General features: G+C 51.2%; 1 protein-coding gene across 3 annotated transcripts in view; it reads right to left on the reverse strand.

The window, feature by feature from the left end:
- Positions 1 to 19,210, reverse strand: part of NOL4L (nucleolar protein 4 like) — a 297,974-nt gene extending 278,764 nt beyond the window's left edge. The window contains exon 1 of one of the 3 annotated variants that reach the window (XM_029612026.1): positions 19,053 to 19,210. The gene's annotated coding sequence lies outside the window, so the exon portion shown is untranslated. Of the gene's footprint in view, positions 1 to 14,212; positions 14,247 to 14,346; positions 14,423 to 19,052 lie in introns of those variants that run through there. The other 2 variants (XM_029612024.1, XM_029612025.1) reach the window with 2 other exon arrangements.
- Between the last annotated feature and the right edge of the window lie 2,776 nt (positions 19,211 to 21,986).

Raw genomic sequence — 21,986 nt, forward strand, 5'->3', positions numbered from 1 at the left:
CTGCTTGGGCTCCCTGCTGTCACCATCAAGCCTCTGCAGATGTTACTGAACTCAGCCGCCAGGATCTTAACGAACTCAAAAAAGAGGGACCACATCACGCCCATCCTCTACAACCTCCACTGGCTCCCTATCAAATATAGAATTCTCCTGACCATCATGCACAAAACCCTACACAACCTAGCCCCAATTGAGCTCACCTTCCAGTTTCGCCCTAACAACTCCACAAGACCGATTAGAAGAGCATACCAAGGCACTCTTTTCGTCCCTCAAGCTAAAACGTCTCTAAGGAATAGGGCCCTTTCCACAGCAGGTCCTACTCAATGGAACACTCTCCCACCAGACCTCCGACAGGACCCCTGCCCAATTTCCTTCAAGAAAAAACTCAAAACATGGTTATTCAAACTAGCGTTTCCAGAACCCGCATGTTAGCCAATACATTCTCACCATAGTCTCAACATATCCCTGCTAATTTCTCCTCGCAAGTATGGTTTGCTATAATTCGCTCTCAAATTCGCTCTTAATTCTCTCTAAACACACGTTCCCTCGATGAAGGCCACAAATACCCTTTGGTCTTGTCTCCCATGTCTTTCTTTCTTTTCAAGCCCTTTGCACCTCATCTATCTTCCTCTCACCCTTAATGCAACCAAGCCCAATTAACTGGATCGATCGCCTATTGTAACTTTATTGCTATGTAATTCAAATTGTTTAAGTTATTTAATTTTCATACTATGATATTCAAAGTTTTCTTAGATGTTTCTTGCTCTATGTAATGCTCATAGGCAAGTTTATTGTTCACTGTAAACCGGTTTGATTTGTATCCTATGCTAGAAGATCGGTATATAAAAGCTAAAAATAAATACATAAATAATGCAATAAGGGGATTAGCGCATACACAACGTACCTCCAATGCGCAGTGAATCTAATGCATGTGAATGAGGCTATTAGGCATTCACTCCCGATGCGAAAAAAAAATGTGAATCTCGGACTCACATTTAACTATCATCTATTAATGCCTGCCTGGAACACATCTAAAACAAGTACAGAAAAGTAGAAAAAACTGCTTTTCTGTACTGCCTCCTACTTAATATCCTACTTAATATCATTGTGATATTAAGTAGGATGAAAAATTCAAGAAACATAGTTTTTTAAAAAAAAAAACGACAGTCACGTTTAGGAAATGGATGCTCGACTGACAAGTGTTCGTTTCCTAAACCCTCTGCGTTGGTTTTCCTTGCCAGCGCGACCCTAGCACCTCCTTGCTAACGCAACCCCCTAATTTAAATATTGCATGACGCCCTAAGAAAGCGGGCGTTGACTGCTCAGCATCCGCTTTCTATGCTAATTTATTGCATCAGCTCCAAAGTTTCTATTAAAGGTAGTATGGGCTTTTCATATATGTTTAAATCTTTTTAACAACATTTCAAAATTGGAATAAGGAAGAACAACAAATGGTAGATACTGTGCTCTAATACATACCACCTGTATTGTAACACATACATTGAGCAATATAAAGTAGCCTACGCCTTGATATCCACCTCCCTCGGCTTTTCATATTAATTAAGCCATTGTGTTACCTATGTTCTTCCCAAGGCCACACGCACATAAAGGCAAGAAAGCCCTTCTTACCTTAGACTGTAACAGGACCTTGGCTTACTACAAGATAAGGCCTCAGCCACATCATCAGGCTTCTCAACTATTTGCATCTTATTACACTAACACACTGGGCACCTCCCTGACACCATCATTCTGATATTATTCAATCCCTTTAGATCAACATCTCTTACAAAGCCATGAGGAATATCATCCCACATACCACCACAACTTTCAACATAAGACAAGTGTCCATCAAGCCCAGCATCCTGTTTCCAGCAGAGGCCAACCCAGGCCACAAGAACATGGCAATTACCCAAACACTAAGAAGATCCCATGCTACTGATGCAATTAATAGCAGTGGCTATTCCCTAAGTAAACTTGATTAATAGCCGTTAATGGACTTCTCCTCCAAGAACTTATCCAACCCCTTTTTTGAACCCAGCTATACTAACTGCACTAACCACATCCTCTGGCAACAAATTCCAGAGCTTTATTGTGCGTTGATTGAAAAATAATTTTCTCCGATTAGTCTTAAATGTGCCACATGCTAACTTCATAGAGTGCCCCCTAGTCTTTCTATTATCCGAAAGAGTAAATAACCGATTCACATCTACTCGTTCTAGACCTCTCATGATCTTAAAGACCTCTATCATATCCCCCCTCAGCCGTCTCTTCTCCAAGCTGAACGGCCCTAACCTCTTCAGCCTTTCCTCATAGGGGAGCTGTTCCATCCCCTTTATCATTTTGGGTGCCCTTCTCTGTACCTTCTCCATCACAACTATATCTTTTTTGAGATGCGGCAACCAGAATTGTACACAGTATTCAAGGTGCGGTCTCACCATGGAGCGATATAGAGGCATTATGACATTTGCCATTTTGTCCTCATGCACAATTACTTCACATGTGAAAAGGACTTATATCTGCAAGTCAATGGCACTGCCATGGGTATTCACATATGAAAATGTTGGCATATTGCGAAGCCATGTGATTTAGGACTCCTACACCCAGAAGCTGCTCCTCTAACTAAGGTACATTGATGACCTCTTCATTATCTGGATCCATGGACCTAAAGCACTTGAATTCCACCAAAAATTCAAACTCCACCCCAACATCATTCTGAGCCTAGAACATCCACACAGCAAGTCTATTTTCTGGTTACCACTGTCCAACTACATGAGGGACACATAAGAACCACATTATACCAGACACCCACTGACTGCCACACATACCTACATGCCTCCAGTTTCCACCCACCCCTCTCACCAACTCCACTGTCTGCAGCCAAGCGCTATGGTACAATTGCATGCATACACAAACAGAATGCTGGGGATTATTAGGAAAGGAATGGAGAATAAAACAGAGAATATCATAATGTCTCTGTATCACTCCATGGTGCATCCTCATCTTGTGTTCATATATCATACACAAACAGAATGCTGGGGATTATTAGGAAAGGAATGGAGAATAAAACAGAGAATATCATAATGCCTCTGTATCACTCCATGGTGCGACCTCATCTTGTGTTCATATATCATACACAAACAGAATGCTGGGGATTATTAGGAAAGGAATGGAGAATAAAATAGAGAATATCATAATGCCTCTGTATCACTCCATGGTGCATCCTCATCTTGTGTTCATATATCATACACAAACAGAATGCTGGGGATTATTAGGAAAGGAATGCAGAATAAAACAGATAATATCATAATGTCTCTGTATCACTCCATGGTGCATCCTCATCTTGTGTTCATATATCATACACAAACAGAATGCTGGGGATTATTAGGAAAGGAATGGAGAATAAAACAGAGAATATCATAATGCCTCTGTATCACTCCATGGTGTGACCTCATCTTGTGTTCATATATCATACACAAACAGAATGCTGGGGATTATTAGGAAAGGAATGGAGAATAAAACAGAGAATATCATAATGCCTCTGTATCACTCCATGGTGCATCCTCATCTTGTGTTCATATATCATACACAAACAGAATGCTGGGGATTATTAGGAAAGGAATGGAGAATAAAACAGAGAATATCATAATGCCTCTGTATCACTCCATGGTGCATCCTCATCTTGTGTTCATATATAATACACAAACAGAATGCTGGGGATTATTAGGGAAGGAATGGAGAATAAAACAGAGAATATCATAATGTCTCTGTATCACTCCATGGTGCATCCTCATCTTGTGTTCATATATCATACACAAACAGAATGCTGGGGATTATTAGGAAAGGAATGGAGAATAAAACAGAGAATATCATAATGTCTCTGTATCACTCCATGGTGCATCCTCATCTTGTGTTCATATATCATACACAAACAGAATGCTGGGGATTATTAGGAAAGGAATGGAGAATAAAACAGAGAATATCATAATGTCTCTGTATCACTCCATGGTGCATCCTCATCTTGTGTTCATATATCTTACACAAACAGAATGCTGGGGATTATTAGGAAAGGAATGGAGAATAAAACAGAGAATATCATAATGTCTCTGTATCACTCCATGGTGCATCCTCATCTTGTGTTCATATATCATACACAAACAGAATGCTGGGGATTATTAGGAAAGGAATGGAGAATAAAACAGAGAATATCATAATGCCTCTGTATCACTCCATGGTGCAACCTCATCTTGTGTTCATATATCATACACACACAGAATGCTGGGGATTATTAGGAAAGGAATGGAGAATAAAACAGAGAATATCATAATGTCTCTGTATCACTCCATGGTGCATCCTCATCTTGTGTTCATATATCATACACAAACAGAATGCTGGGGATTATTAGGAAAGGAATGGAGAATAAAACAGAGAATATCATAATGTCTCTGTATCACTCCATGGTGTGACCTCATCTTGTGTTCATATATCATACACAAACAGAATGCTGGGGATTATTAGGAAAGGAATGGAGAATAAAACAGAGAATATCATAATGTCTCTGTATCACTCCATGGTGCATCCTCATCTTGTGTTCATATATCATACACAAACAGAATGCTGGGGATTATTAGGAAAGGAATGGAGAATAAAACAGAGAATATCATAATGTCTCTGTATCACTCCATGGTGCATCCTCATCTTGTGTTCATATATCATACACAAACAGAATGCTGGGGATTATTAGGAAAGGAATGGAGAATAAAACAGAGAATATCATAATGTCTCTGTATCACTCCATGGTGTGACCTCATCTTGTGTTCATATATCATACACAAACAGAATGCTGGGGATTATTAGGAAAGGAATGGAGAATAAAACAGAGAATATCATAATGTCTCTGTATCACTCCATGGTGCATCCTCATCTTGTGTTCATATATCATACACAAACAGAATGCTGGGGATTATTAGGAAAGGAATGGAGAATAAAACAGAGAATATCATAATGTCTCTGTATCACTCCATGGTGCATCCTCATCTTGTGTTCATATATCATACACAAACAGAATGCTGGGGATTATTAGGAAAGGAATGGAGAATAAAACAGAGAATATCATAATGTCTCTGTATCACTCCATGGTGCATCCTCATCTTGTGTTCATATATCATACACAAACAGAATGCTGGGGATTATTAGGAAAGGAATGGAGAATAAAACAGAGAATATCATAATGCCTCTGTATCACTCCATGGTGCAACCTCATCTTGTGTTCATATATCATACACAAACAGAATGCTGGGGATTATTAGGAAAGGAATGGAGAATAAAACAGAGAATATCATAATGCCTCTGTATCACTCCATGGTGCATCCTCATCTTGTGTTCATATATCATACACAAACAGAATGCTGGGGATTATTAGGAAAGGAATGGAGAATAAAACAGAGAATATCATAATGCCTCTGTATCACTCCATGGTGCATCCTCATCTTGTGTTCATATATCATACACAAACAGAATGCTGGGGATTATTAGGAAAGGAATGGAGAATAAAACAGAGAATATCATAATGTCTCTGTATCACTCCATGGTGCATCCTCATCTTGTGTTCATATATCATACACAAACAGAATGCTGGGGATTATTAGGAAAGGAATGGAGAATAAAACAGAGAATATCATAATGTCTCTGTATCACTCCATGGTGCATCCTCATCTTGTGTTCATATATCATACACAAACAGAATGCTGGGGATTATTAGGAAAGGAATGGAGAATAAAACAGAGAATATCATAATGTCTCTGTATCACTCCATGGTGCGACCTCATCTTGAGTATTGTGTGCACTTCTGGTCACCGCATCTCAAGAAAGATAAAGCAGAATTAGAAAAGGTACAGAGAAGGGCGACCAAGATGATAAAGGGGATGGAAGAGCTCCCCTATGAGGAAAGGCTAAAGAAGTTAGGGCTGTTCACTTGGAGAAGAGACGGATGAGGGGGGATATGATAGAGGTCTATAAAATAATGAGTGGAGTGGAACGAGTAAACGTTAATTGGTTGTTTACTCTTTCAAAAAGTACAAAGACCAGGGGACACACAATTAAGTTACTAGATGATATACTTAAAAGTAATATTTGTTTACTCAATGGATAAATTTATTTAGATTTATATTCTGCTTTTTGCACTTTTTTCAGTGCTTCTAAGTGGATTACATTCAGGTACTATAGGTATTTAAATAAGCTCTAGAATTCATTGCCAGAGGATGTGGTGAAAGTGTAGCTGCGTTTAAAAAAGGTTTGGAAGTTCCTGGAGGAAAAGACCATTTCCATTATTAATGTGGACCTGCAGAAATTCACTTCTTATCCCTGGGATAAGGAGCTTGCAATCTATCTGGCCCTTGGGATCCTGCCAGCTGCTTGTAATCTGCATTGGTCACTGTTGGAGACAGGATGCTGGGATTGATGGACCTTTGGTCTGACCCAGTATGGCAAATCTTATATTATGTACACAATTCCTCCATTTTCCAGGCCCTCGAACGTTGGGCACATTGGACATCTATCCACAATTGTAAGTCATGGTTCAATCCCAGGCAGTGGCAGCAGTTTATGTCCATCAATCTATATAAATAAAAATGTAAAGTAGTTTGGACGTAATCGATAATCTCAGAAACTACTGCACCAATTGCCTTCAAATTTGGACACAATTTTGCTTTCACTTTCGGCAAGGTTCTTCTCTATCTAGATTACATAGATGTCACACGGTTACAGAGAAAAACATGTTTTTACATGTGTGTGGGGAAAACAGCAACATCTGTTGGACAGACATGCAACACACGCTATCTACCTTGGGAAATGAAGCTGCTGTACTGCGCATGTGCGGGCGGGAGCGCATGTCGGGCACATCGGGACCAACATGGCGCTGGGAGGAGCAGTAGCGGTGCACGTCGGGCACAACGGGACCAACATGGCGCTGGGAGGAGCAGTAGCGGTGCACGTCGGGCACAGCGGGACCAACATGGCGCTGGGAGGAGCAGCAGCGGTGCACGTCGGGCACAGCGGGACCAACATGGCGCTGGGAGGAGCAGCAGTGGTGCACGTCGGGCACAGCGGGACCAACATGGCGCTGGGAGGAGCAGCAGCGGTGCACGTCGGGCACAGCGGGACCAACATGGCGCCGGGAGGAGCAGCAGCGGTGCACGTCGGGCACAGCGGGACCAACATGGCGCTGGGAGGGGCAGCAGCGGTGCACGTCGGGCACAGCGGGACCAACATGGCGCTGGGAGGAGCAGCAGCGGTGCACGTCGGGCACAGCGGGACCAACATGGCGCTGGGAGGAGCAGCAGCGGTGCACGTCGGGCACAGCGGGACCAACATGGCGCTGGGAGGAGCAGCAGCGGTGCACGTCGGGCACAGCGGGACCAACATGGCGCTGGGAGGGGCAGCAGCGGTGCACGTCGGGCACAGCGGGACCAACATGGCGCTGGGAGGAGCAGCAGCGGTGCACGTCGGGCACAGCGGGACCAACATGGCGCTGGGAGGAGCAGCAGCGGTGCACGTCGGGCACAGCGGGACCAACATGGCGCTGGGAGGAGCAGCAGCGGTGCACGTCGGGCACAGCGGGACCAACATGGCGCTGGGAGGAGCAGCAGCGGTGCACGTCGGGCACAGCGGGACCAACATGGCGCTGGGAGGAGCAGCGGCGGCGGACCGGCGGCGATATCGGGCGTGGTGGTGTCGGCCAGCCAAAGTTTGACACCTGGGAGGAGCTGCGGCGGCGATCTGGTACGGCTCACGTGCACGACAGGGAGGGATCCTCGCTGACCTCGCGTCTTCGGGAGCGGGCCACGCAGAACCGCACAAGAGGGAGAGGGACGGGGCGGGGATCAGCTGGGAGGGCATCAGAGTCAGGGAAGGAGATTGAGAGAGGGTGCGGTGTCACTGACGAAAGGGTAGGGAGTAGGCGGGGAGAGGTGACAGTGAGGGGAGGGAGAATGAAGGGGGTGGTGAGTGTCAGGGGAGAGACACAGAGGGGAGAGGTGAGTGTGAGGGGTGAGAGTTGGAGTGGGGACAGGGGAGGAAAGGGGGGGTGAGTGACCAAGGGGGAGGACGCTGTGTGACTGAGATATGTGAGCATGGGGGAGGGGGGAAATAACCTGACTGCCGGGCACTGCGAGTAATGAATATTCGTCTACCACAAGTACGGTCCTTCAATGCACTCACTCTGGATTCCCTTTACTGGACACGGTGAAGAAGAAAATGTTCTTAAATTTCCCTCTTTTGTTTTTTTTGGTTGCACTGAAAAACGCTTTCTAGGAGCTACTGAGAAAACTGTAAAGAAGAAAGATAATAAAATATTCACAGAAAAAACAAAGAAAGATAAAGGTTTACGTGCAGGGGCCTGTGAGGTAAGACCTGAGCTGCCCGTTCTCAGCAGAGCAAGAGAGAGACTCGCTGGGCGCCGCTGGATGACGTTACCACACGTAGAGGCCAATCCAGTCCTGGTCTTACACTGTCACACAGGCCGCGCCCACTCTTTAACCCCTGACCGGACACGCGTCCAGCCCCCCATCACAGGCACCCAGTGCGCACGAGGTTATCCTCAGAGATCAACGCCTGCCAAGAGCAGCCCACAAAGTGCTCAGGAAGCAGACAATACTGACTTAGTATCTCGGCCATAGTAAGGTGGGGGAACAAAAAGGCCATCCTGTAAAAAGTGCGCCGCAGTCAGGTTAGGAAAAGGGACACAATTAACCCGCTGACCTCTCCTGGGTGTCCCCTTGCACCTCCTTTTTACTGTGGCAGCAGATTTAAATATTAAATCGGGCGACCCAGAGAGGTCAATCAGTGAGCGAGTGCCGCTAGTGCTTCTGATATTTGCTGTAAGATGACCGCACCAGCATCTAAGTTTGCAGATCTTCCTTTCCTGGGCTGGAACTAGTACCTGGGAGAGTCCTGAATGACTGCAGCAAAATGTTGTGGGCAATGCTTATAAAATTGGTTTATTGCATTGCACTGTGTGACCATAAAGATGTATTTAAAAAAAAACAAACCAGTACTTTCAGCAAAGTTTCCTGATTTGAGGTCTACTCAGTAACCTGCAAAGTGTATTAATGCAGATTATTTACTACAACTTGCATTACCGGCACGGGCGCATATTCATGAATAAAAGTGCATAACCATGCATCACAGGTCAGGACCCAGAGCCCTTCACAGCAGATAAAGTGAACAGCACATATTCCATGGGTACGACTATAACATTATAATATGTAATATAATATATATATAATGTAAGTCCCCAGGGCTAGGGATGCCGCGCGGGCAGGAACCATGGCCCAGAACTGTGACGGCAATCATCAGCCTAAACTAAATTTGGAAGAGAGGTATAACAGAGGGAAAACTCCCTGGGCAGATGTGAATGAAGGTTTAAGGCACTGGAAGGAGAAAGCAGCAGAAGGAAGTGAATGGGTGAAGCAGCTCTTATGAGCAAGGCATTAGTGCAGTCTCTATCCTGGCTCCTTCATCCAGGCACTACTTTTTTATTTTTTTTAGCAATCCCTAATATTTTTAACACCCTGCATATTTCCCAGAAAAAGATCCTTTTATACCAGTTCCCAAAACAAAATCTTCACCATTGCAAGGAAGAGACGGGTGGATGGGGAGAGGCAGGACGAGGAGAAAGGAGGAGGTGAGGAAAGCACAGCACAGGTTACAGGCAGCAGCGTTCACGACCCCTACCCTAGAGAAGAGCAGAGACACAGGTATCAGGTATAGAGGGGGAGCACGGAGGGGAGAGGGACCTTGTGACAAGAGGTGAGGAGAGCGTGCACGACCCCTACCCTAGAGAAGAGCAGAGACACAGGTATCAGGTATAGAGGGGGAGCACGGAGGGGAGAGGGACCTTGTGACAAGAGGTGAGGAGAGCGTGCACGACCCCTACCCTAGAGAAGAGCAGAGACACAGGTATCAGGTATAGAGGGGGAGCACGGAGGGGAGAGGGGCCTTGTAACAAGAGGTGAGGAGAGCGTGCACGTCCCCTACCCTAGAGAAGAGCAGAGACACAGGTATCAGGTATAGAGGGGAAGCACGGAGGGGAGAGGGGCCTTGTAACAAGAGGTGAGGAGAGCGTGCACGACCCCTACCCTAGAGAAGAGCAGAGACACAGGTATCAGGTATAGAGGGGGAGCACGGAGGGGAGAGGGACCTTGTGACAAGAGGTGAGGAGAGCGTGCACGACCCCTACCCTAGAGGAGAGCAGAGACACAGGTATCAGTTATAGAGGGGGAGCACGGAGGGGAGAGGGGCCTTGTAACAAGAGGTGAGGAGAGCGTGCACGACCCCTACCCTAGAGGAGAGCAGAGACACAGGTATCAGTTATAGAGGGGGAGCACGGAGGGGAGAGGGGCCTTGTGATGAGAGGTGAGGAGAGCGTGCACGACCCCTACCCTAGAGAAGAGCAGAGACACAGGTATCAGGTATAGAGGGGGAGCACGGAGGGGAGGGGAGAGGTGAGGAGAGCGTGCACTGCCCCTACCCTAGAGAAGAGCAGAGACACAGGTATCAGGTATAGAGGGGGAGCACGGAGGAGAGAGGGGCCTTGTGACAAGAGGTGAGGAGAGCGTGCACGACCCCTACCCTAGAGAAGAGCAGAGACACAGGTATCAGGTATAGAGGGGGAGCACGGAGGGGAGAGGGGCCTTGTGACAAGAGGTGAGGAGAGCGTGCACTGCCCCTACCCTAGAGAAGAGCAGAGACACAGGTATCAGGTATAGAGGGGGAGCACGGAGGGGAGAGGTGAGGAGAGCGTGCACTGACCCTACCCTAGAGAAGAGCAGAGACACAGGTATCAGGTATAGAGGGGGAGCACGGAGGGGAGGGGGCCTTGTGACAAGAGGTGAGGAGAGCGTGCACTGCCCCTACCCTAGAGAAGAGCAGAGACACAGGTATCAGGTATAGAGGGGAAGCACGGAGGGGAGAGGGGCCTTGTAACAAGAGGTGAGGAGAGCGTGCACGACCCCTACCCTAGAGAAGAGCAGAGACACAGGTATCAGGTATAGAGGGGGAGCACGGAGGGGAGAGGGACCTTGTGACAAGAGGTGAGGAGAGCGTGCACGACCCCTACCCTAGAGGAGAGCAGAGACACAGGTATCAGTTATAGAGGGGGAGCACGGAGGGGAGAGGGGCCTTGTAACAAGAGGTGAGGAGAGCGTGCACGACCCCTACCCTAGAGGAGAGCAGAGACACAGGTATCAGTTATAGAGGGGGAGCACGGAGGGGAGAGGGGCCTTGTGATGAGAGGTGAGGAGAGCGTGCACGACCCCTACCCTAGAGAAGAGCAGAGACACAGGTATCAGGTATAGAGGGGGAGCACGGAGGGGAGGGGAGAGGTGAGGAGAGCGTGCACTGCCCCTACCCTAGAGAAGAGCAGAGACACAGGTATCAGGTATAGAGGGGGAGCACGGAGGAGAGAGGGGCCTTGTGACAAGAGGTGAGGAGAGCGTGCACGACCCCTACCCTAGAGAAGAGCAGAGACACAGGTATCAGGTATAGAGGGGGAGCACGGAGGGGAGAGGTGAGGAGAGCGTGCACTGACCCTACCCTAGAGAAGAGCAGAGACACAGGTATCAGGTATAGAGGGGGAGCACGGAGGGGAGGGGGCCTTGTGACAAGAGGTGAGGAGAGCGTGCACTGCCCCTACCCTAGAGAAGAGCAGAGACACAGGTATCAGGTATAGAGGGGGGAGCACGGAGGGGAGAGGGGCCTTGTGACAAGAGGTGAGGAGAGCGTGCACGACCCCTACCCTAGAGAAGAGCAGAGACACAGGTATCAGGTATAGAGGGGGAGCACGGAGGGGAGAGGGGCCTTGTGACAAGAGGTGAGGAGAGCGTGCACGACCCCCTACCCTAGAGAAGAGCAGAAACACAGGTATCAGGTATAGAGGGGGAGCACGGAGGGGAGAGGGGCCTTGTGACAAGAGGTGAGGAGAGCGTGCACGTCCCCTACCCTAGAGAAGAGCAGAGACACGGGTATCAGGTATAGAGGAGGAGCACGGAGGGGAGAGGGGCCTTGTGACAAGAGGTGAGGAGAGCGTGCACGTCCCCTACCCTAGAGAAGAGCAGAGACACGGGTATCAGGTATAGAGGGGGAGCACGGAGGGGAGAGGGGCCTTGTGACAAGAGGTGAGGAGAGCGTGCACGTCCCCTACCCTAGAGAAGAGCAGAGACACAGGTATCAGGTATAGAGGGGGAGCACGGAGGGGAGAGGGGCCTTGTGACAAGAGGTGAGGAGAGCGTGCACGTCCCCTACCCTAGAAAAGAGCAGGGACACAGGTATCAGGTATAGAGGGGGAGCACGGAGGGGAGGGGAGAGGGGCCTTGTGACAAGAGGTGAGGAGAGCGTGCACGACCCCTACCCTAGAGAAGAGCAGAGACACAGGTATCAGGTATAGAGGGGAGCACGGAGGGGAGAGGGGCCTTGTGACAAGAGGTGAGGAGAGCGTGCACGTCCCCTACCCTAGAGAAGAGCAGAGACACAGGTATCAGTTATAGAGGGGAGGGGAGAGGGGCCTTGTGACAAGAGGTGAGGAGAGCGTGCACGTCCCCTACCCTAGAGAAGAGCAGAGACACAGGTATCAGGTATAGAGGGGGAGCACGGAGGGGAGAGGGGCCTTGTGACAAGAGGTGAGGAGAGCGTGCACGTCCCCTACCCTAGAGAAGAGCAGAGACACAGGTATCAGGTATAGAGGGGGAGCACGGAGGGGAGAGGGGCCTTGTGACAAGAGGTGAGGAGAGCGTGCACGACCCCTACCCTAGAGAAGAGCAGAGACACAGGTATCAGGTATAGAGGGGGAGCACGGAGGGGAGAGGGGCCTTGTGACAAGAGGTGAGGAGAGCGTGCACGACCCCCTACCCTAGAGAAGAGCAGAGACACGGGTATCAGGTATAGAGGGGGAGCACGGAGGGGAGAGGGGCCTTGTGACAAGAGGTGAGGAGAGCGTGCACGTCCCCTACCCTAGAGAAGAGCAGAGACACAGGTATCAGGTATAGAGGGGGAGCACGGAGGGGAGAGGGGCCTTGTGACAAGAGGTGAGGAGAGCGTGCACGTCCCCTACCCTAGAGAAGAGCAGAGACACAGGTATCAGGTATAGAGGAGGAGCACGGAGGGGAGAGGGGCCTTGTGACAAGAGGTGAGGAGAGCGTGCACGTCCCCTACCCTAGAGAAGAGCAGAGACACAGGTATCAGGTATAGAGGGGAGGGGAGAGGGGCCTTGTGACAAGAGGTGAGGAGAGCGTGCACGTCCCCTACCCTAGAGAAGAGCAGAGACACAGGTATCAGGTATAGAGGGGGAGCACGGAGGGGAGGGGGGAGAGGTGAGGAGAGCCTGCAGTGCAGAAAGCAGCAGCTGCACAGGAATCACTGCCAGCTCTCCCACTCCTCAGCAGCTCCTATCAGATGAAGCATAAAATAAAGAGGAAAGATCCTTAAATGCAGGAAAATGAAAGTGAAGGTGACTATGGTCTGCAGGGCCTGTGAATGGGAGGATGCAGGTAGGACACAACATTTCTAAATAATTCTGCATATTACTGCCACTTCACTAGCACAGGGATTTGGGTTGGATAAGCCACAGAGGAGTCTGTATATGTTAAAACCAACAACAAATGCAATATTTTTACCAGTGAAGGAGAAAAGTAAATATAAAAACACAAGGTCACATTTCAACACTAACAGAAATGAGAAAGAGGTACAGGAAGCAAAATGTTCAATTTCACTTTATGTGAACTGAAATTAAAAAATTGTAAAACCTTGCAAGGCGATTGAACAGAAAGCGTCGTGTGAAGGACAAGTTACAATGTTCTGCATCCAATCACATGAGACACAGGCAGCCAGCAAAGCCCAACCTTGCATTTCGGAATAAACTCTCTAAAGCAACCTTCAACCAACCACAGCAAGAGAAGCAAATATCTTGGCTTTGCTTATTCAGTTTCCTTTTCAGTTCTTCCGTTCATAGCGGCTCAGTAGTCGGAGTGCGGAAATGTTTCTCCGCATCCATAGAAGGGGACGGGCCCATGAACTGGAAAAGGAAAGGCAAACTGGAGCTGCAGCCAGGATATCTGCTTCCTGGCACAAAGCTACCGAACAGCGGGCTAGCGGGCAGGGAAACTGCTGGCCCCGGAGCTGGGCTAGTGCTGCTGCACGCCTGCAAGTCCTGCATGCAGCGCTTTACCTCCGGGCTGAACACCCCCCAGCCTGCCCAGGAAAGGGAGCCCGCAGCCGCCGCCGCCGGGACCTCACAGGGGGCGAGCATCCTGCAGCTCGGCCATGCTAAAGGCTTCTCAGCCCGAGCGACGCGAGGTGCACCTTGCAGGGAAGAGCAGCGCCGGCGCGGATCCCGGATCAGGACAGCGGGTGTTTGCGTTCAAACTCGCAGGAGCGGAACCGGCGAACGCGCCCCTTTCAAACTTCCCAACATTCCGAGCTCCGCATAACGGCCCCGCGCCCTCCTCCGCGTCTTCCCAATGGTAAAGTGCGGGCCCGGAGCACACCCGGGAACCCCTCCACCCCATCCATTACCAGCAGTAAAGTACAGGACACACACACACACCCGGGAACCCCTCCACCCCATCCATTACCAGCAGTAAAGTACAGGACACACACACCCACCCGGGAACCCCTCCACCCCATCCATTACCAGCAGTAAAGTACAGGACACACACACACACCCGGGAACCCCTCCACCCCATCCATTACCAGCAGTAAAGTACAGGACACACACACACACCCGGGAACCCCTCCACCCCATCCATTACCAGCAGTAAAGTACAGGACACACACACACACCCGGGAACCCCTCCACCCCATCCATTACCAGCAGTAAAGTACAGGACACACACACACACCCGGGAACCCCTCCACCCCATCCATTACCAGCAGTAAAGTACAGGACACACACACACACCCGGGAACCCCTCCACCCCATCCATTACCAGCAGTAAAGTACAGGACACACACACACACCCGGGAACCCCTCCACCCCATCCATTACCAGCAGTAAAGTACAGGACACACACAGCCAGGAACCCCTCCACCCCATCCATTACCAGCAGTAAAGTACAGGACACACACACCCGGGAACCCCTCCACCCCATCCATTACCAGCAGTAAAGTACAGGACACACACACACACCCGGGAACCCCTCCACCCCATCCATTACCAGCAGTAAAGTACAGGACACACACACACACCCGGGAACCCCTCCACCCCATCCATTACCAGCAGTAAAGTACAGGACACACACACCCGGGAACCCCTCCACCCCATCCATTACCAGCAGTAAAGTACAGGACACCCACAGCCAGGAACCCCTCCACCCCATCCATTACCAGCAGTAAAGTACAGGACACACACAGCCAGGAACCCCTCCACCCCATCCATTACCAGCAGTAAAGTACAGGACACACACACCCGGGAACCCCTCCACCCCATCCATTACCAGCAGTAAAGTACAGCACCCACTCACCCGGGAACCCCTCCACCCTATCCATTACCAGCAGTAAAGTACAGGACACACACACCCGGGAACCCCTCCACCCCATCCATTACCAGCAGTAATGTACAGCACCCACACACCCGGGAACCCCTCCACCCCATCCATTACCAGCAGTAATGTACAGGACACACACACCCGGGAACCCCTCCACCCCATCCATTACCAGCAGTAATGTACAGGACACACACACCCGGGAACCCCTCCACCCCATCCATTACCAGCAGTAAAGTACAGCACCCACACACCCGGGAACCCCTCCACCCCATCCATTACCAGCAGTAAAGTACAGGACACACACCCGGGAACCCCTCCACCCCATCCATTACCAGCAGTAAAGTACAGGACACACACACACCCGGGAACCCCTCCACCCCATCCATTACCAGCAGTAAAGTACAGGACACACACACACACCCGGGAACCCCTCCACCCCATCCATTACCAGCAGTAAAGTACAGGACACACACACACACCCGGGAACCCCTCCACCCCATCCATTACCAGCAGTAAAGTACAGGACACACACAGCCAGGAACCCCTCCACCCCAACCATTACCAGCAGTAAAGTACAGGACACACACACCCGGGAACCCCTCCACCCCATCCATTACCAGCAGTAATGTACAGGACACACACAGCCAGGAACCCCTCCACCCCATCCATTACCAGCAGTAAAGTACAGGACACACACACCCGGGAACCCCTCCACCCCATCCATTACCAGCAGTAAAGTACAGGACACACACAGCCAGGAACCCCTCCACCCCATCCATTACCAGCAGTAAAGTACAGGACACACACACCCGGGAACCCCTCCACCCCATCCATTACCAGCAGTAAAGTACAGGACACACACAGCCAGGAACCCCTCCACCCCATCCATTACCAGCAGTAAAGTACAGGACACACACAGCCAGGAACCCCTCCACCCCATCCATTACCAGCAGTAAAGTACAGGACACACACACCCGGGAACCCCTCCACCCCATCCATAACCAGCAGTAAAGTACAGGACACCCACAGCCAGGAACCCCTCCACCCCATCCATTACCAGCAGTAAAGTACAGGACACACACACCCGGGAACCCCTCCACCCCATCCATTACCAGCAGTAAAGTACAGGACACACACAGCCAGGAACCCCTCCACCCCATCCATTACCAGCAGTAAAGTACAGGACACACACACCCGGGAACCCCTCCACCCCATCCATTACCAGCAGTAAAGTACAGGACACACACACCCGGGAACCCCACCACCCCATCCATTACCAGCAGTAAAGTACAGGACACACACACACACCAGGGAACCCCTCCACCCCATCCATTACCAGCAGTAATGTACAGGACACACACACCCAACACACACAGCCAGGAACCCCTCCACCCCATCCATTACCAGCAGTAAAGTACAGGACACACACACCAGGGAACCCCTCCACCCCATCTATTACCAGCAGTAAAGTACAGGACACACACACCCAACACACACAGCCAGGAACCCCTCCACCCCATTCATTACCAGCAGTAAAGTACAGGACACACACACAGACAGGAACCCCTCCACCCCATCCATTACCAGCAGTAAAGTACAGGACACACACACCCAACCACACACACCAGGGAACCCCTCCACCCCATCTATTACCAGCAGTAAAGTACAGGACACACACACCCAACCACACACAGCCAGGAACCCCTCCACCCCATCCATTACCAGCAGTAAAGTACAGGACACACACACCCAACACACACAGCCAGGAACCCCTCCACCCCATCCATTACCAGCAGTAAAGTACAGGACACACACACCCAACACACACACCCGGGAACCCCTCCACCCCATCCATTACCAGCAGTAAAGTACAGGACACACACACACACCCGGGAACCCCTCCACCCCATCCATTACCAGCAGTAAAGTACAGGACACACACAGCCAGGAACCCCTCCACCCCATCCATTACCAGCAGTAAAGTACAGGACACACACACCCAACACACACAGCCAGGAACCCCTCCACCCCATCCATTACCAGCAGTAAAGTACAGGACACACAGCCAGGAACCCCTCCACCCCATCTATTACCAGCAGTAAAGTACAGGACACACACCCGGGAACCTCTCCACCCCATCCATTACCAGCAGTAAAGTACAGGACACACACACCGAACACTCACAGCCAGGAACCCCTCCACCCCATCCATTACCAGCAGTAAAGTACAGGACACACACACCCAACACTCACAGCCAGGAACCCCTCCACCCCATCTATTACCAGCAGAAAAGTACAAGACACACACAGCCAGGAACCCCTCCACCCCATCCATTACCTGCAGAAAAGTACAGCACCCACACACCCGGGAACCCCTCCACCCCATCTATTACCAGCAGAAAAGTACAGGACACACACAGCCAGGAAACCCTCCACCCCATCTATTACCAGCAGAAAAGTACAGGATACACACAGCCAGGAACCCCTCCACCCCATCCATTACCAGCAGTAAAGTACAGGACACACACACACAGCCGGGAACCCCTCCACCCCATCCATTACCAGCAGTAAAGTACAAGACACACACACACAGCCGGGAACCCCTCCACCCCATCTATTACCAGCAGTAAAGTACAGGACACACACAGCCAGGAACCCCTCCACCCCATCCATTACCAGCTGTAAAGTACAGGACACACACACCCGGGAACCCCTCCACCCCATCCATTACCAGCAGTAATGTACAGGACACACACAGCCAGGAACCCCTCCACCCCATCCATTACCAGCAGTAAAGTACAGGACACACACAGCCAGGAACCCCTCCACCCCATCCATTACCTGCAGCAATGTAAAGGACACACACAGCCAGGAACCCCTCCACCCCATCCATTACCAGCTGTAAAGTACAGGACACACACACCCGGGAACCCCTCCACCCCATCCATTACCAGCAGTAAAGTACAGGACACACACAGCCAGGAACCCCTCCACCCCATCCATTACCAGCAGTAAAGTACAGGACACACACAGCCAGGAACCCCTCCACCCCATCCATTACCTGCAGCAATGTAAAGGACACCCTTGAGCCCATACCTACACGCTCTCATCCGCCCTCCATTACCAGCAGGGAAGTAACAGCCACGAAACCCTCCACCCCATCTATTACCAGCAGCAATACACAGGCCATCCCTTCCTTCCTCTAGCGAATTCATTAGCAGCAACAATGTGCAGGACATCCTGCATGCACTCACACATCCCAGCCGAGAGCCCCTCCACCCCCACAGGCCAGGAACCCCTCCCTGCATTCACCCCTCCGCCCTGCTCCCTCCCTGCACCCGCACCTCCAGCTCAATCCTCTCTCTCCACCCCACACTCACCACCTTCACGCAACCCCTGCCCACTCCCTACAACGTTCCCGAGCCTGCCCGCTCCTTCCAGGCCCCCGGCTGCCATCCTCTCCCCACCACCGCTCCCGGGAAACGCCCAGCGCTGCGACAGCCACATCTCGGCCGGGGGATACCTGAGCGCCGGGGCCCCGACTCCAACGATGCGCGCCGGCCTCCGGGACGGCACCCGAGCCTGACAGCCACGGCGCTCCCGGGGAGAGGAGCGGGCGGGGAGGGCAGCGCACGTCACTGCCAGCACGAGGACGGGCCCAGGGCGGCCACCGTAGCGGAGAGAGCGCGCGCCCCGGCCTGAGCGAAAGGGAGGGGCCTGAGCTGCTGCACAATGAGAGGAAGGGAGGAGCCCTGAGAGCCTGCACACACTGCACAATGAGAGGAGCTCTGAGAGCCTGCACAATGAGAGGAGCCCTGAGATCCTACACACACACTGCACAATGAGAGGAAGAGAGGAGCCCTGAGATCCTGCACACACACTGCACAATGAGAGGAAGAGAGGAGCACTGAGAGCCTACACACACTGCACAATGAGAGGAGCCCTGAGATCCTGCACACACTGCACAATGAGAGGAAGGGAGGAGCACTGAGAGCCTACACACACTGCACAATGAGAGGAGCCCTGAGATCCTGCACACACTGCCCAATGAGAGGAGCCCTGAGATCCTACACACACTGCACAATGAGAGGAGCCCTGAGAGCCTGCACACACTGCACAATGAGAGGAGCCCTGAGATCCTACACACACTGCACAATGAGAGGAGCCCTGAGATCCTGCACACACACTGCACAATGAGAGGAAGAGAGGAGCCCTGAGATCCTGCACACACACTGCACAATGAGAGGAGCCCTGAGATCCTGCACACACACTGCACAATGAGAGGAAGAGAGGAGCCCTGAGATCCTGCACACACTGCACAATGAGAGGAAGGGAGGAGCACTGAGAGCCTACACACACTGCACAATGAGAGGAGCCCTGAGATCCTGCACACACTGCCCAATGAGAGGAGCCCTGAGATCCTACACACACTGCACAATGAGAGGAAGGGAGGAGCCCTGAGATCCTACACACACACTGCACAATGAGAGGAGCCCTGAGAGCCTACACACACACTGCACAATGAGAGGAGCCCTGAGATCCTCCACACACTGCCCAATGAGAGGAGCCCTGAGAGCCTACACACGCTGCACAATGAGAGAAAGAGAGGAGCCCTGAGATCCTACACACACACTGCCCAATGAGAGGAGCCCTGAGATCCTGCACACACTGCCCAATGAGAGGAGCCCTGAGATCCTACACACACCACAATGAGAGGAAGGGAGGAGCCCTGAGAGCCTGCACACACTGCACAATGAGAGGAGCTCTGAGAGCCTGCACACACTGCACAATGAGAGGAGCCCTGAGACCCTGCACACACTGCACAATGAGAGGAGCCCTGAGAGCCTGCACACACTGCACAATGAGAGGAGCCCTGAGATCCTACACAATGAGAGGAGCCCTGAGATCCTGCACACACTGCACAATGAGAGGAGCTCTGAGAGCCTGCACACACTGCACAATGAGAGGAGCCCTGAGACCCTGCACACACTGCACAATGAGAGGAGCCCTGAGATCCTACACAATGAGAGGAGCCCTGAGATCCTACACACACTGCACAATGAGAGGAGCCCTGACACCCTGCACACACTGCACAATTAGAGGAGCCCTGAGAGCCTACACACACTGCACAATGAGAGGAGCCCTGAGATCCTGCACACACTGCACAATGAGAGGAGCCCTGAGATCCTACACACACACTGCACAATGAGAGGAGCCCTGAGATCCTACACACACTGCACAATGAGAGAAAGGGAGGAGCCCTGAGAGCCTACACACACTGCACAATGAGAGGAGCCCTGAGACCCTGCACACACTGCACAATGAGAGGAGCCCTGAGAGCCTACACACACTGCACAATGAGAGGAGCCCTAAGAGCCTGCACACACTGCACAATGAGAGGAGCCCTAAGAGCCTGCACACACTGCACAATGAGAGGAGCCCTGAGAGCCTGCACACACTGCACAATGAGAGGAGCCCTGAGAGCCTGCACACACTGCACAATGAGAGGAGCCCTGAGATCCTTCACAATGAGAGGAGCCCTGAGATCCTGCACACACTGCACAATGAGAGGAGCCCTGAGATCCTGCACACACTGCACAATGAGAGGAGCCCTGAGAGCCTGCACACACTGCACAATGAGAGGAAGGGAGGAGCCCTGAGATCCTACACACACACTGCCCAATGAGAGGAGCCCTGAGATCCTACACACGCTGCACAATGAGAGGAGCCCTGAGATCCTGCACACACTGCCCAATGAGAGGAGCCCTGAGATCCTGCACACACACTGCACAATGAGAAGAGCCCTGAGATCCTGCACACACTGCACAATGAGAGGAAAGGAGGAGCCCTGAGATCCTACACACACACTGCCCAATGAGAGGAGCCCTGAGATCCTACACACACTGCACAATGAGAGGAGCCCTGAGATCCTACACACACTGCACAATGAGAGGAGCCCTGAGATCCTACACACACTGCACAATGAGAGGAAGAGAGGAGCCCTGAGAGCCTACACACACTGCACAATGAGAGGAAGGGAGGAGCCCTGAGATCCTCCACACACTGCCCAATGAGAGGAGCCCTGAGATCCTCCACACACTGCCCAATGAGAGGAGCCCTGAGATCCTACACACACTGCACAATGAGAGGAGCCCTGAGATCCTACACACACTGCACAATGAGAGGAAGAGAGGAGCCCTGAGATCCTACACACACTGCACAATGAGAAGAGCCCTGAGATCCTACACACACTGCACAATGAGAGGAAGAGAGGAGCCCTGAGAGCCTACACACACTGCACAATGAGAGGAAGGGAGGAGCCCTGAGATCCTCCACACACTGCCCAATGAGAGGAGCCCTGAGATCCTACACACACTGCCCAATGAGAGGAGCCCTGAGATCCTACACACACTGCACAATGAGAGGAAGAGAGGAGCCCTGAGATCCTACACACACT

Source organism: Rhinatrema bivittatum, chromosome 8 (assembly GCF_901001135.1).
Source record: "Rhinatrema bivittatum chromosome 8, aRhiBiv1.1, whole genome shotgun sequence".
In the NCBI taxonomy this organism is placed as follows: domain Eukaryota; kingdom Metazoa; phylum Chordata; class Amphibia; order Gymnophiona; family Rhinatrematidae; genus Rhinatrema; species Rhinatrema bivittatum.